The sequence below is a fragment of the Dasypus novemcinctus genome, chromosome 11 (assembly GCF_030445035.2).
Source record: "Dasypus novemcinctus isolate mDasNov1 chromosome 11, mDasNov1.1.hap2, whole genome shotgun sequence".
Classification (NCBI taxonomy): Eukaryota; Metazoa; Chordata; class Mammalia; order Cingulata; family Dasypodidae; genus Dasypus; species Dasypus novemcinctus.
Window position 1 is genome coordinate 59,986,713 of NC_080683.1, and position 17,200 is coordinate 60,003,912.

A 17,200-nucleotide genomic window follows, 5' to 3' on the forward strand; every position below is an offset into this window, starting at 1 on the left:
ACAGTAGACATCCAGGCAGATAAATAGCAGACATTAGAATAAATTCCCTCTGACTTTAAAGATACAAATCTCCAGAAGTGTGTGTGTGGGAGGTGAGGGGATTCTCTATGGGAATTCAAGGGCATACTACCTCACTACCTCTGGTTCCTTTCTCCTGTTGATGGACTGATCCAAGTTATGGTTTCTTTGTATAGGCTGCCTAAAAATCTTCCATTGTCAATTTACTCCTGGTAAAGATCCAATAAAGCAGATGCTTAATTTGCTCGAAAATAGAAGAGGTGGATGGGTGGGTAGATATTCTAGAGTAAGGAAAGTAATGAGACAGTGTATTTTTTCTTCTCAATTCTTTTCTTATTTTATAATATACCTGTCGCAATTTGACATTGTTTTTAAACAGACTACCTACTGTTGTGCTAGAAAAGGAAAAAGAGTGTTCTGGTATGAAAATTTGGGCTGTATTAAATGACTAGAAGAGGGAGAATGTTATAAAGTGATAACATTTTCTCCTTACACATATTTTCCATTTTAATCTATACCCCAATCTCCACAAAATTTTAAGTTCTTATTTTAGTTTTGATTTTAAAAGAAGTAACTCTTTACCTGGGATTGATTTGTTACCTTCAGAAAAGTACACTTTCCAAAGTATTGGGAATATACTTCTCTTTGCTGAAAGAGAATATTAAATAATTAATAGAGTTTAAACTGGGAAAATACTATACATTTTAAAAGTAAGTAGCATAAGGTATGTTTAAGTTTTCTTACTTTGCCCTTCAAAATGCATACTTATTAGGGATCTGTAGGATTAAATAACAAGAGAACAGACAAGGGATACACAGGGCTTGTCAAAATAGGTTTTTTAAAAATGTAATTGACTTTATTTTTAGAGAAGTTTTGGATTCATAGAAAAACAGCACAGTATAGAGTTCTCTCTTTGCCCACACAGTTTCCCCACTTAGTAATATTTTGCATCAATGGAGTACATTTCTTATAATTGATGAACCAATATTGATACATTGTTATTAACTAAAGTCCATGGTTTACAATAGGGTTAATTCTTTATGTTGTACAGTTTCATGGGTTTTGACAACTCTATAATGTACACCATTACAGTATCACACAGAATAGTTCCACACCTCTAGATGTCTCTTAAGTACCACCTATTCATCCCTGCCTTCCTCCTTCCATCCCTGAATCCCCATTATTTTCTTGTTAGGAAAACTACATTAGGTTAGTTCCCAGTTTACACTTAAATCAGGTGGCACACAGCTACAGGAAACCAACATCTCAAATTCTGTGTCCTGATACCCCAGTCACACTTAACATCCCTTTCTCATGGACAGCAGTTTTTAACTCCATGAAGACTCTTAATTACAAGAATGTTTCTATTCCGTTCTATTAAGAAAGTCTCCATTTGAGCAAATGTGATACCAGCAAGAAATATTTCTTCTTTCCCTTTATTGTTCTGATAAATCTGATATGTTCAGAAGTGCAACTGAAATATCAATGCCATCTGCCTGTCAAAAAGACACTTCTGTCAAATGAAACAACTTATCATTTTTTTCAGCATGACATGAAATTCCTACAGTATTGCATTACCAACTACAGACATATACACAGTACTACATCATTCAATTGCAAGTAGTCAATTACCACTGATTAGAAACATTACCTGAAGGACCAGATCTAGCAGGAGGAGAATAAAAGATTCTAATGGTTTTGATGGAATGCCCTTGAGGGATTCCATTAATATAGGACTCAAGAGTGACTTTCTTGAAGAAACTATGTTGATGTTTTACCATCTTAACTTTGTTTTAATAGAATCTCTTGAGATTATCCTGGTGTCCTTTTGCTCAGAAGTCTACGCAAAGTAATGTCTTGTAGTTCCTAGGAGGTTGATGACCCACAAAACCTTATCTGTAAAGAAATGTCCGTGAATCACAATTCTATTAAAATTCTCTGGCTCTATTTTTCCATAATACACTCTTTCATTCATGCAGGCATGTGTAACACACTAAGACTTTCTCTCCACCCCAACTTATTTTCTCATTGACTTATTAATATAATTTCCAAATTCATCATAAGAATAACCATCTTTAAATTCTTGTATCACATTAATGCAATTATTAAATAATATTATTTCAAATGTCAAAATAATCCATAGCAGTGAAAATAATTGTTAATTACTGTTTATTTTGCAGCACCCCAAAAAAGATATCACCTTCATATTAATTATTATGGTCATTCAACCATCAACCTGTATTTAATTTTGTATCAGATGGATATTACAGCCAAAATACGGTAGCTGAAATCAAACTCTACTGGGTTCCATGATTCCTAGGAAAGTCTACCTTATAATAAAAAATTAAAAGAGGGAAATTAGTAAAGAAAGGGGAATACTTGGCACATGAAGCTTCTTATTCCTTGACTACTTCATCACCTGTGACCTACTCACCCACTCATCTTTGGTACCAATCCCACTCTCAAGCTCAGGGCATTACAGCCAACTTCGTCAATACTAATCAAGCCCTCTGAAACACAACATCCTCTCTTTTCAGTTAGTTTGTTGAACTGTTTCCACTGGGACTTTTCTCCAACTCCATGGGTCTTCAGTCCATTGAAACTACTACTTTCTCTTACCTGCATTTATCTTCAATTTTTTTCGCATCCCTTCCTATCCAAACTAGATTCTATTACCCCTAGTTTCAATAACACTCTAAACAATTTAAACTCCTTTACGCCTCTTTTTATCACCTTATCTGACAAAAACAAAATTTTATATGAACCCAACTCTGCTTCCTCCATACAGAAAAATCATGAAATACTTTAAATTGGGTCCTCTATTAATTCATGATCAAAGCTGGGAATGTATGCTTATTATCCACTTGCGGTTTCCGTGAAGAGAGATATTTTACCATTCTTCACTCAGCCTTCCCCAGGGTAAGAGCACTGACTTTTCTGATTAGAGAGTTTGAGGGAGTAATCCGAGTATGTCTGGCTCAGTCCCTCCTTCTTCCCTTTCTTGTGATATGTACAACTGAGAAGAGTGCACATTCAGCCCTGTCCCTTGAAACTCAAAATTCAGGAGCAGACTATGGAAAGCAGGGGTATCCTTAGGTGGTCCTTTCCAATCCCAGCATCTGGTATGTGGGCTGAAGATGTAGAAAAATAAACAAAGAGTGGAATTTGGGGGATGGAAAAAGTAATACTTAGCTATTGAAGCTTTAGGATAGACCAGGCCATATATTTTGTTATGTTTAGGTTCCTTTGATTTTGGCAGTTGCAAGTGTCTATATTATGCTGTGCTGCTAGATTTTATGGCTGTGGACAGTGCTGGGGTGTGGTAGGATGAATTTTTAACTAGTGTTTCCAGGGCAAGTGAGTTTAATGTGTGGGTTGCTTCAGTTTGGCTTGATATCACAAGAAGGATGTGATGGGGTCAGATCCTTCAAGTGTGAGTTGGATATATAATATTTGTAGTCAGGGCTACAGGCAGGAATTTTAAATTTCAAGGGATCTAAGTTCTGCACACCTTACAGAGCATTAGTGGGGTTTTAGCTTTAAGCTTTACCTGCTAGGACTAAGTAGGCAGTACTGGAATAGTTGACTGAATTCCATTTTGTGTTCTATACAAACACTGTATACAGAGGCTCTGGGCTAAATTTGTATTAATGTGGTTTATGCACAAGCATGGAGTTATTCACAAGCTTGGGTCATCCTTTACCATGTTATCTCAAATGGGCTCTGGATTTCTTAATGATACAATATCTATCTCTGGCTTTAGTTCTAAGAGAGTCAAAAGCATGAATCCAACCAAAGAAGTGAGGTTTCATTATAATAAAATAATGGAAAGGAATGGGGGTCATTATTAACCTAAAAATGGGCCATAATTTTTAATGGCTGTAAATGAAACTCAGATGCTAAAAAGATAAGAAAAAGGCCTGTTGCCATAATTTTCTTTTTCCAACAATCAGACTTGCCTGGGAATCAAGAAGGAGCCAGAGTGATTTGAAAATCAGTTTTCAAATAGAAGTCCTAGTCAGTCTTACTAAAATTGCAACAATAAAACAAGAATGAATATAATAGAAAGAAATGAAAGAAGAAAGGCTGATGAACTAGAAAAGAAAGAAAACCTCAAGTGAAACATAGATATTAGAAGATAAGCTGAGCAGGTATGAAGGGGAAAATGATAACTTGAAGGTCAGAACAGATGAATGTAAAAGGGAAAATAAGATGTTGGGACTAAATGTTCTCAAAGGAAGTATTAGTAATAGAGGGCTTGTTTGGGATGTTAACTATATTAGTGAAGCTATTATAAGGCCCAGAAAATAGAGGAAAAGAACCAACATTTCGGAGGACAGACTAGAAGTATTGCCTGAAGAGAGCTAGTCTCTGGAATGTTACAGAGAAGGACCCCTTTAAAGTGTAAGTTGGAAAATCCATACTAAAAGTAATTGGGAAACTACCCCCAAGGTAGATGAAGGTTAGGACAGCTGTACCAAGTGGTTACAGAAAATATGAACATTTGAAAGGAAAGTCTATAAAAGTCTCAAATAATTATTAAGTTTCATGGAAATGTTTCTTGTTGTAAAGGGGCACATATTGCCTGGGCACAGAGGGAATATGTCCAAGACAGGTATGGAATTAGAACTCTAAAGGAGGAAACAGATAAGACAAGTCATCCTCCAGGGGAACTGATCTGGCAATGATAGACTGAGTCCTGATCTGACTACAGGTTGGATAATGACTGAGGGTGGAAGAAAGGGGAGGATTGCTAAAACAGAAAGTGCAGGGACCAATTGGAAGGAAGGATGCGAGATGGTAATAGATGGACCAGGAAAGTGGCATTATGGATGGAGAAAAGTGGATATATTTGAGTGATATTTAATAATTAGCAAAGATTTAGTCAAGGATTAATGTGAAAAAAAGATAAAAGTCTTGGTTGACACCTAGGCTTTGAATATGTGCAAGCAACTGATAAATGGCTGATGTCACTAACTGAAATGGGTACCAAAGGAGGAGTAAGTTTTTTTTTTAAAAGATAATGGGCTCAAATTTTGTCACCTTGAATTTGAAGTGTCTACAAAAGATATAATTAAATATAGAGTAGTTATTGACTATATCAGATTGGCGTTCAGAACAAAGAATGATGAAGTAGAAGAGTTGTTGTCAGATAGTCAGGAATTGAAGCCAAAGGCATAGATGAATTATCTAGGCAGAGCATGGTGTGGAAAGGAAAGGATTTGGACACAACCAGAGAATCTCTAACATTCAAGTTTGTAGAGAGGAAGAGGAGCTCATAAAGGAGCCTGAGAAGAAATGCCAAGAGATGCCAGGATCCCAAAAGACAACTGGGAGGAAAACAAGGAATGGTGGTGTCATGGAAACCAAGAGGAGAGGTACATGATGATTGGCAAGAGATAAAGCAAAATAATGTTGAAAACTATCCCTTAGATTAGTATTACGAAAGTTATTAGTGATTTTGATAGAAAGAGCTCGAATAGAGTAGAGAGCATACATACTAAAGTGGTTTGAAGACTTAGCAGGAGCTAAGCAAATGAAGACAGAAAGTGTAAAGATATTTTATTCAAGAAGATTGACCCTTAAATTCAGAATTGTGGAAAATTAGATATTAGTGCGTTTAAGCTCAGTGTCAGTGAGAGTGGTCAAGTGAACATCTCCTTCTTTCTTTTCAAAGAACTGCAGAATTTTATCAATGGAAATTTTCTTAGATGTTTTCCAATACAACCTTCCTGCAGCTGAAAAGTTTTGGGTTGTAAGCTTGAAATCACTACCACTGCTAAGATCACCCCTACATTATGAGGACGTGATTATAATGTCTAGAAGTCCCTTCCTTCTATGTATCTTGGTTGGAGTTTGCTAATGAAGAGATATTGTGGGAGATTTGGAGGAGAAGGAAAAGCCATTATTCTCTAAAGGTAGAGTTATAAGTGGACAGAACTATCTGATTCACTGTTGTAAGTTCAAGTGTTTGATGGGGTTTTTCAGAGATCCTTTAGAATTGCAGCAGCTTTCCAGCAAGATCTTGACAACCACCTGCTTTCAACTTTCCTGACTTCACTAATCTTTTCTTTCCCAAATATTTCAGAAAATACATGTAAGAGCTTAAATTCTTTTTTATTTATTTTAATTTTTTTCTTTATTAGAGAAGTTGTGTGTTTACAAAACAATTGTGCATAAAATACAGGATTCCCATATACCACCCTATTATTAACACCTTGCACTGATATGGAACATTTGTTACAATTGATGATAGCACATTTTTATAATTGCATTATTAACTATAGTCCATGGTTTAACTTAGGGTTCACTGTTTGTGAAATGTCAGTCCATAGATTTTTTAAAAAGTTTCATTCTGTTACCATCTAATATTTCTCCTTTCAATCATAATCAGATATATATTTCAGTGCTGTTAGCTATGTTCACAATGTTGTACTACCATCACCACCATCCATTACCATCATCCATTACCAAAACATTTCCATCATTCTACATAGGAACCCTGAACATTTTAACCCTTAACTTCCCATTGCCTATACCTACCCCATCCCCTGGGAATCTATTCTGGATTATGACTCCCTGAGTTTGCTTATTCTAATTGCTGCAAATCAGTGAGCTCATACAACATTTGTCCTTTTGTGTCTGCCTTATTTCAATCAACATGATGTTTTCAAGGTTAAATGGTGTCGTATGTATCAAGACTTTACTCCTTTTTATGACTGAATAATGTTCCATTATATGTATATATCACATTTTACTTATGCATTTGTTGGATGATGGACACTTGGGTAGATTCCATCTTCTGGCAGTTGTGAATAATGCTGCCATGAACATCAATGTGCAAATATCTCTTCAAGTTCCTGCTTTCAATTCTTTGGGGTATATACTGAATAGTGAGATTGCTAGGTCACATGGTAGTTCTATACTTAGCTTTCTGAGGAACTGCCAAATTGTCTTCCACAGCAACTGCAGCATTTTACATTGTCACCAGCAATGAATGTGTGTTCTTATTTCTCCATATCCTCTCCAACACATGTTATTTTCTGCTTTTTCAATAGCAGCCATTCTAATGGGTATGAAATGCTATCTCACTATAGTTTTGATTTACATTTCCCTGATGGCTAATGATGTTGAGCATCTTTTTGTTTGCTTTCTGGTCATTTGTATATCTTCTTTGGAGAGATTTCTATTCATATCTTTTGCCCATTTTTCCATTGGGTTGTTTTTCTTTTTGTTAAGTTGAAGGACTCTTAATATTAAACTTTTATCAGACAGATAAGTGGTTTCCAAATATGTTATTCCTTTGTGTATGTTGTCATTTTACTTTTATAATAAAGCCCTTTGAAGCACAAAGTTTTTAATTTTGACGAGGTCTTACTCATCTAATATTTCTTTTGTTGCTTGTGCTTTGGGTGTAAAGTTTAAGACGCTACCATCTATCACAAGGATGCTTCCCTGTTTTCTTCTAAGAGTTTGATAGTTCTAGCACTTATATTTAGGTCTTTGGTCCATTTTGAGGTTTGTTTTTTTTAATCATGTGTGAGGTAGGGAGTCCTCCTTTTTTTTAATTTTATTTATTTATTTTTTTTACAAATGGAGATCCAGTTTTTCCAGTATAATTTATTGAAGAAACTATTCTTTCCCAATTGAGTGGTGTGTGAACCCTTGTCAAAAATCAGTTGGCCATAAACATGAGGATTGATTTCTGAGTTCTCAAGTTGATTCCATTGGTCTAAATGTTTGTCTTTGTGCCAGTACCATGCTGTTTTTGAGTACTGTGTAAGCACTTAATTATGCTCAGAGCTCTAACTGACTCATAAAAATTTAGCTTTTTATATAAACTTTTCTCATGGTAAGGAACTCAGAATTTTACATCAAAGTCCAGTCTGTGCTTGAATTGCCTCAGTTGCTGGAAAGTTATTTGGTATATTAAGCCAACATCTTTTTCCTAGGAAATTCCATTGATTGGCTCTAGCTCAGCCCTCTGGAGCTAGAAACTTCAAAAGCATTTCCTTTTCCATGTAAGAGTCCTTAAAAATTAGTCTGTCCTAAATCTTCTCTAAGCAGAATGACCCCATTTTCCAAATTCCTATATTTTTAAAGATCCTAGACCTCTTCCTAAGACTCCTTCCTGTAAGTGTGTTCCTTTCTGGCCCTCTTCTCTATTAAGTCCTAAGGTTGCATTTCCTGGCTCCTCAGTCCAGGCCAGTATCTCATCAAGAGGAGAGGAAAATACCCTTCAAACAGAGACTCTTCAAACAGAAACACTGAGGAGACTTCTCAAGAGAATTAAGTTCCAAATTAAGTCCCAAGATGATTAGGCAGCAATTGTGTTGAACACAATTGGTATGAGCAGGAAAAATAGTGATATTATTTCCTTAACTAGCTGTTTAGTATTTTGCTGTTTACAAAAACACACATCATCTCCTTCAAGTCTCACAATGCCTTGTGATATAGGATGGATTACATCTAGAATTATAAATGATGAAGCTAAAACTCAGTAGGTTGCTACTTTGTAAAAGACATCTGTGGTGGTTTGAAGCTATATATAACCTAGAAAAACATGTTCTTAAATCTATTCCATTTCTATAGGTGTGAAACCACTGTAAGCAGGAGCTTTTGATGGGGTTACTTCAGTGAAAAAGTTGTGACACACCTCAATCAGAATGGGTTTTAAGCCTAAAACTGGAGTCCTTTATAAGCAGAATGACATTCAAACAGACAAAGAGAAAAAAGCCATAGGAATCAAGAGGCTGTTTGTTGATGGACTCTGGGAGAAAAGGAAGAGACCAGGGGCCACCACTATGTGCCTTGCTATGTGACAGAGGAGCCAACAATTGACAGCAGCCAGTCCCAGAACGTCACAGTATTTGAGGAAAAAGCATTACTTTGATGATGCCTTGATTTGGACATTTTTTTTCTTTATTTTTAAAAAAGTTTTAGATTTCATAAAAGTTACATTGAAAATATAGGAGATTCCCATATACCTCACCACTCCCCCTCCCACACTCTCCCCCAATAACAAAATCTTTCATTAGTGTGGTACATTTGTTCCAATAATGAACACATACTGTACATTGCTACTAAGCATAGTCTATAGTTTACATTATGGTTTACACTTTGCACCATACAATTTTATAGGTTTCAGCACAATGTATAATGGCCTTTATCCATCACTGCAATATCATGCAGAACAATTCCAATGTCCCAAAAATGCCCCATGTTACACCTAGTCTTCCTTCTCCCTCCCCTCAGAACCTCTGGTGACCACTGCATTTATATCAATGTTATAGGCTCTTCCATTACTAGAATAATAATAAGTCTACTTTAGTCCATAGTTGCAGTCCCTACTTATGTTTGCTCGTTCCTCAATTTTGAGGATTTTGGGATGTCTACTCTGCTTCCGATTGAGAAGGGACATAGATCCCATAGGTCAGATGGATGGAACTGTTTTGCTTGTAGCTGTGGATACTCTGTTTTGTGAGGTTGGTCATTGTCCATTATCATTCTTTTATTAGATGTCCTGGGTGAGTCCGATGAACTGGAGAGTAAGAGTTGGCTGCAACTTTGGTGAGATTTGGGGCTCAACTGGTACATGAAAAAAATGAAAATTTAAGTCTTTGGGACATATATTTAACGGCTATAGTGCTAATTATATGTTCAAATAAAAGGAGCAGAAGAGCTATGTGTAGGAATATCAATAATAAGCCTAACTTTGTTGCATTGGGGAGATAGGGAAACATATATTTCTTTTCACCTTGAAACCATAAGCTAATACATTCCCATTGTTTAAACCAACCCGTTTTATGGTATTTGCTTAGGCAGTCTAGGAAACCAAAACAACATCCAACTAATTTTTGAATTGCAGTTCAGATCACTGGGTTATCATTTATTTCATTCTTCTGAACAACACCATTTTTCCTAGCCCTAAGATGTGCTACTCCTCCTGAAGAATAATCAACTCTAATATAGGATATTGGGAGTATAGTAAGATAAAAACATTTTGAGAACTAATACTATAGACAAGAATAAGCAATCAAACCAATGCCACGTTTGATACTTTGGCTTGATACTCCTTGAAGAGTGACTCCATTTGGTTTGCAGGATTATGGTCTTTTAAATAAAAGATTTTAAAAGGTATTTTGAGCAGACTTAGAAAAGTCTTGCAAGTAATAAAAACACCTCTCCTCCAGCCAGCCCGTACAGTTATTATTATGAATAATTTATATTCCTCTAGGGGACTTTTCTATTTATTGCTCTTAATTATTTGCTTTTCAAATGCCACTATAGATTCCCTGGGGAAGTCCTTGAGAGGAGGAAGCTGTCATGCTGGGTAAAGCATCAGCCTGATGACTTCTTGGTACTAACTCCCAATCTGTGGGTGAGAGCAATTATCCTTCATTAGCCAAGCAGAGCTGATGGAAGAAAGTTCTTTTTAATGGGCACTTGACATGGGTATTAACTTTACCATTCAAAAGAAAAACTTCATTGGGAGACAGTGTGCAAAAATGGAAATAGAACCTTGAAAAGAATGGAGAGAATCTAAGCTGTTTATTTATTTTTTTGTACTAAATCATTATAATATTTTATTAAATAGCCTTAGAACAATTTGGACACTGAAAAAGAGGAATGGGTTGGGGGTCTCAAGGTCTGAGTTCTGTTACAGTGATGCTATTACTAAGATTTTTGTGGCTCAGATTCCTCATTTGTAAAATGATGTCGGAGGGGGTAATGAAGAGGAATTGAACCAAATTTAGGAAATCATAGTTCAATACTAAAACCTAGGACTGAATAAAAGACATCCTAACTATAGGAAATAAAATGTCTTGGAGCAATTTACTCAGCCAATCCAGGCTAACTCCACAATCTTTGGAGTTAGAATTTTAGCATCCAGGGAAAACTAATCAAAACTCAAAGTTTACTAAGACCGTAGAAACCAAGGATTGTAGATAACACAGACCTGCTGCTGTTGCCTTCTAGATGAGGTGATAGAGATGGCGGTTCTGAAATGGGAAAAGAACACCAGTCTAGGTCAGGGATGAAACCCAGCTGTCATGCACTGGTACCAGTTGTCTGTGGCTTCCTGACTTAATGCCACTGCTTGTTCCTTATCAGTTAAATATTTTTAATACTTAGCCTAGGCTTGGGATAATATTATGATTCCAGCTATCTACTAAACAGCTGTGTGAAAGATGAAGTGGGATTTTGTTAGGTTTTTGCTTTTTTGTTTCTGTTTTTGTTTTTAATGAAGAGGCGGTACTACAGAACCTCTACATTTTTTTTTTTAACTAATGCTTACATTTTCTCATGTTTTGGACTACACCTTACCTCAGACATTTATATCCTGCTATCCAAGTCAGAAAGTTAGTTCCTGAAATGCAGTAAACATTTATTTTTACTCTTTTGAATACTCTTAAACAACCACTCAAAAGAACTGAAGAGTTCAACTAGTAATTTAAACAAAGTAGATATCTTTGGAGACCAAACCAGCATCATGATTCTTTGCACAAATCCAGGATGGTCAGGAATGGAACAGGAAGTTGACAGCAATAAAGCTCTAAAATCAATTTGAATCATTAAGTGAGATGGTAAATTAGACATTTTTGGTATTCACAAAATCAAACCTGCCTTGTTGATTCAAGAAGGACTGAACAATCAGAAAGTGTATATTTTGATAACCATTTTAGAGGCAGAGTTCTGTGTGTGTGTGTGTATGTGTGTGTGTGTATCTTAATTAATCCCAATTTTCTCTCATTCAATAAATTGTGTTACTCTGTCCTTTCTGAAAGCCAGCACTTGACCTGTAGGTGTGTGTATGCATGACTGTGGTGTGTGTGTGTGTGTGTGTGTGTGTGTGTGTGTACATGCACATGTGTATTTAGTAAATGTAAAATATCTTGGTCTGCAAGAGCTGGGTCACTGGCCTGTGACAGCTACACGACTCAGAAGGACTTTGCCCTCCAGAGGCTGACCTCACTCTCCTCTCTCCAGGTTCTTTTGCTCAGTTGAGGCCTTGGTACTGACACACTAGCTCTTCTCAGAGCTAGGGTCATGTCCATGCCATATTTGGGGTGATGTTCCCACCTTTTTTCTCTGGGATGCAAAGGTGGAGAACCTGGGTCCAAACTAAACTGCTATTTGCAACTCCTGCTAATAAGCATGTTCAGGGTTAGAAATACAACAGTTATTGACCTTCTTAAGACTCTGGAGTTAGATCCTGGGCTTTAAGCCCTGAAGTGAGTAAGAAGCAAAGAAAGTGCAAGCTTATCCCAGATACTTTGGCCCAGATGAACTGTCCTTGACAACCCCAGTCTTTGCCTCCGTGGTGCCCCTTCAGCAGCATCCCACATTGTCCCTCACCACTGCATTTCTCCAGGCACCAGAGGTATGAGACAGGAGCCATTTGGTGCCAGGGGAAAGAGGTACCCAACAGTGACCATGCCATGAGTCCTTTCTCTGCTTCTGGCATCTGGTGACTATTCCACTTCCAAATTGAGCATTCTGAACAGGGAGGCAGTATAATTTCTTAACTTTTTGGCATTAGAAACAGCAATTTAAAATTATAGGGAGGATTGGTCTATAATATTGCATATAATTTTAACAGATCCTGGCCTATTCTAATTTGCACACTTTCAGGCAACAAATAAAAGTGATAAAGGGAAAAATTGGATTTTAAAAATGTGTCTTTGTTAGACTGATGAACCCAGGGATAATCTTGATACCAGAAGTCAAATTGTCTGCAACCTTCTTTGAGAGTGGTTAGCAGTCTGTTTTTTGGGCCAGATGATGCAGACTATGTCCTCAGGAAAGAAAGCAGAAACTAGAAGAGGATCCTAAATCAGGAATAAATAGCTCAGCTCACCAGGTGGAAACAGGAATGCTCATTTATTCACCATATATTTATTAAGCACCCACTATACTCCAGGCACTATTTTTGGTACCTGTTGTGGCCTAAGCAGACTAAATTCTTACCTTAATTCATCTCATATTCCAGTGGGGCTTAATCAATATATGAAGAATATTTTTGAAAAGTGGTGTGGCATACTAGAATGGAAATGGGTTTTAGAGTTAAGTGGGCTCTGTTTAAATCCTGACTTCCCCACTTCCTAGATGTATGACTGGGATACTTTAAAATACTCTCTGAGTTTTGGTTTCCTCATAAGTAAAATGGGATAATAATGCTGTTATTGTTGATGTAAGGATTGGCAATAATGTATGTATAGTCCTTGGCCCAGTATCTAGCATATAAGTGAGGTTCAACCCAAGGAATTACCATTTTCATTGCTGGAAAGTAAAATCCTTTTAAGGGTTCCCCAATGTACAACAAAGGGGAGGAGGAAGAGTTAATATCCATCATCCTACCCCGCCCCTACCCTCTGCATTGCCCCCTTCATTGTCACTTTTTTCTTGGAGTACTTGGAAAATACTCATTTGGCTGTCTTCAGTTTTGCTGACCTGAACTCATTTTCTGTTTTTGGCCAGAGAGAGCTTGCTAATGTTTAAACCTAACCAAGTCACTGCACTTCATAGATCATATCAAATTATCCTCTGAGCTGAGATGAAGGTTAAGCTATCTATGTAATAATTGTTAATTATTAAATTATATTTATTTTTATTTTTATATATATTTTATATATTTTTTATATATATTATAAAAGCATTAATGAGACACTAAAGGTGAGAAAGTTTGAGAACGTTTGTCCTATATTGTAATTGCCTTTTACTTGTCTAGGTGTCCTATTAGAACAGTTTTATGTTATAGAACTCTTTGAGAATCAGTGGAAAGTTTTGGTATTGCTTTCTAGAAAAAAAATACATGAGCTCTTGTATTTAAGAGATTCTTGGAGCTCTTGCAGCCTATCTCTGGACCCCCTAGAGAAAGAACATCTAGTACAGGTTTGATGTAGACTGAATGACTAAATGAATGAATCAGTGAATGAATGAATGAGAAGCCTAACCTGTCTGGCTTTATAGCTGGCAGAATATTCAGGGGAAAACAGAACACTGGAAATAGACCTTAGGAAGGGAGAAAATTCTCAGTAGTTTTCAGGAAGAAGAAAGTGGAGTTTTGTTTTTTTTTAAATTTATTTCTCTCCCTTCCCCCCCCCCCCAGGTTGTCTGTTCTCTGTGTCTATTTGCTGCGTCTTCTTTGTCCGCTTCTGTTGTTATCAGTGGCACAGGAATCTCTGTTTCTTTTTGTTGTTGTTGTGTCATCTTGTTGTGTCAGCTCTCCGGGTGTGCGGCACCATTCCTGGGCAGGCTGTACTTCCTTTCACGCTGGGCGGCTCTCCTCATGGGGCACACTCCTTGCGCGTAGGGCTCACCTACGCGGGGACACCCCTGCATGAAGGGCACTCCTTGCGCATCAGCACTGCGCATGGACCAGCTCCACACCGGTCAAGGAGGCCTGGGGTTTGAACCTCGGACCTCCCATGTGGTAGGCGGACGCCCAAACCACTGGGCCAAGTCTGCCGCCCGAAAGTGGAGTTTTAATGCTACATTTTGAGGATTTGAAGAGCCTAATTGACAACATCTTTCTTTTGGATTCTGAACCAGTTGAGAGCAGATCCAAGGAATCAAATAGGATCAAAAATATCTATACTATTAATAACAGGAGTGAGATGCATGAGAAGCTAAAACTGGACTGTTTAATTGGGAAGCTGTAGGGCTCTGGTTATATTGCTTGGTCAATGAGAAGCAGAGAAGAGCTGGGACCCAACTGATCCATAAGATAAAAATAAGGTAGAGCATAAGAGACAGAGCTACACCTGACTAGTGATGGCCAATACATGCCTGCCTATAGAAATGTCAACCCACAAGTGTCAATGTCTCACCAGGCTCCCTAGGTGGTGAGTCGCCCCTTCCATGGGGAGAGGAAATAGCATGCCAGAAATGTTCACGGTGTTTTCTTAAGAGTGTGCAAGCATTGAAATTTCCTATTTTTAGGGTCCAGGTAGGAACTCAGGGATGTTTTAAAAACTCCTGTTTTGGTTACCTAGCTGCTAAAACAAGCACATCAATGGATGGCTTAAGAACAGGAATTTATGGCTCATGGTTTCAGAGGCTGAACAGATCCCTTCCTTCCAGGGTTGGTATCTTCTGGTTGGCTGGCAATCTTTGGAGTTCCTTGGCTTTTCTGTCACATGGCAGTACACATAATGATGTCCTTTCCTTTCTCTGGTTTCAGCTGACTTCCAGCTTCTGCCTACTCACTCTGCTTATAAAGCATTCCAGTAATACAGATTGAAGCCCAACTTGATTCAATTGGGTCACACCTTAACTCAGGTGACATCTTTAAGAGATCTTATATACAATTGATCCACACTCACCACAATGCAGAGCAAGAATAAGAAGATGTCCAAACTGGGGTACACAATTCAATTCATATCATCTATCCACAGTGTTGGTGAGGGAGAGATTTCTGCCCTAGGGTTGTAGAGAATGCTTATCACATGATACCTGATGCTGGACAGTGGATATCAACAGCAGCTTATCAGTTATGTTTACTTACACTGGGATATACTGCACACCACACAGGGCTGCATGGGTTTGCACTTGGGAGCACAGTGAACAACCAGGGCTGTGAGAGACAAGCTTTGAAGTATCAAGAGGGTGGGATGAAACTTAATTCAGGTGGATCAAAGACCTGAATATAAAAGCCAAGACCATAAAACTCCTGGAATAAAAGTTAGGGAAGCATCTGTGGAATCTTGTAGAAGGAAATGGTTTCAAAAACTTTACACCCAAAATGTGAGCAATGAAAGAAAAAAGTAGATAAATATCACCTCCTCAAAATTAAGAACTTTTGCATTTCAAAGGAGTTTGTCAACAACAATGCAAGGTATTGGTGTAGGGTGAGTTATGAGAGTCCTGTGTGATATTATAGATGTTTATTTTGGAAGGTCACAACTATTACTATACACTTATTGTTTATGTATGTTTATGTATGAGTGATATACTTCAATAAACTGAAAAAAAAAAAAGAAAGTGAAAAGACAGACTACTCAATGGGAGAAAATATTTGGGAACCACTTATCCAATAAGGGCCTATATCCAGCATATATAAAGAAATCCTACACCTCGAAAATAAAAAGGCAACTCATTGAAAAAATGGGCAAGAGATTTGAATAGACACTTTTCCAAAGAGGAAATACAAATGGTCAAAAAGCACATGAAAAGATGCACAACATCACTAGCTATTATGAAAATGCCAATCAAAACTACAGTGAAATATCATCTTACACCTACTAGACTGGTGGCTATTAAAAAAACAGAGACTGACAAGTATTGGAGAAAAGTGGAGGAAAGGGAATCCTCATCCACTGCTGATGGGAATGTGTTAATAGAATAGCGCAAAGTGAAGGACAATTTGGTTGTTCCTCAGGAAGCTAACTATAGAATTTCCATATGATCCAGCAATCCCTCTGCTGGGTATATACACAGAAGAATTGAGAGCAGGGGCATGAACAGATATATGCACACCAATGTTCATAGTGGTATTATTCACTATTGCCAAAAGTTGGACTCAACCCAAGTGTCTATCAACAGTTAAATGGATAAGCAAATTGTAGTATATATATAATGGAATAATGCTCAGCTATAAAAAGAAATGAAGTACTCACTCACGAAACAACATAAATGAACCTCACAGATTTATGTTGTATGAAGTAAACCAGTCACAAAAGGACAAACATTATTACTTGACCTCACTGATATGACCTAAGCAAAATGAACAGACTCACAGAACTGGAGTCTGGAAGATAGGTTATCAGGAAACAGGAAGGGAGTAGAGAGTGGTGAGCCAATGCTCAATCTGGGCAAAACCTGTGATATTGTGGAAGGGAATTGTTGGGCAGTAAATGGGGGTGATAGTAGTGCAAGTATGAGTGGAGGCGAACAGTGCTGGAGTATGAGGGCAAGCAGGATGGGGGGGGGGGGATGGACTATCCATGGAAGTGGGGGGAGGACTGGAGGAAGGAACAGGTGAAGTCTGGGGATTTGTACATCTGTAGTTGAAACTACAATGGTGGGAATGTTCTTTTGGCAAATATGGCAGGGAAGGGCCACTGGTGCAGGGCATCAGTGGTGGGAAAGAGTGCATCTGGGACATGCTTCTATGGAATATGAATGTGTCCATCTTGTCATAGGATATTATCTCAGTGGGAGGGTGGAAACCCACACA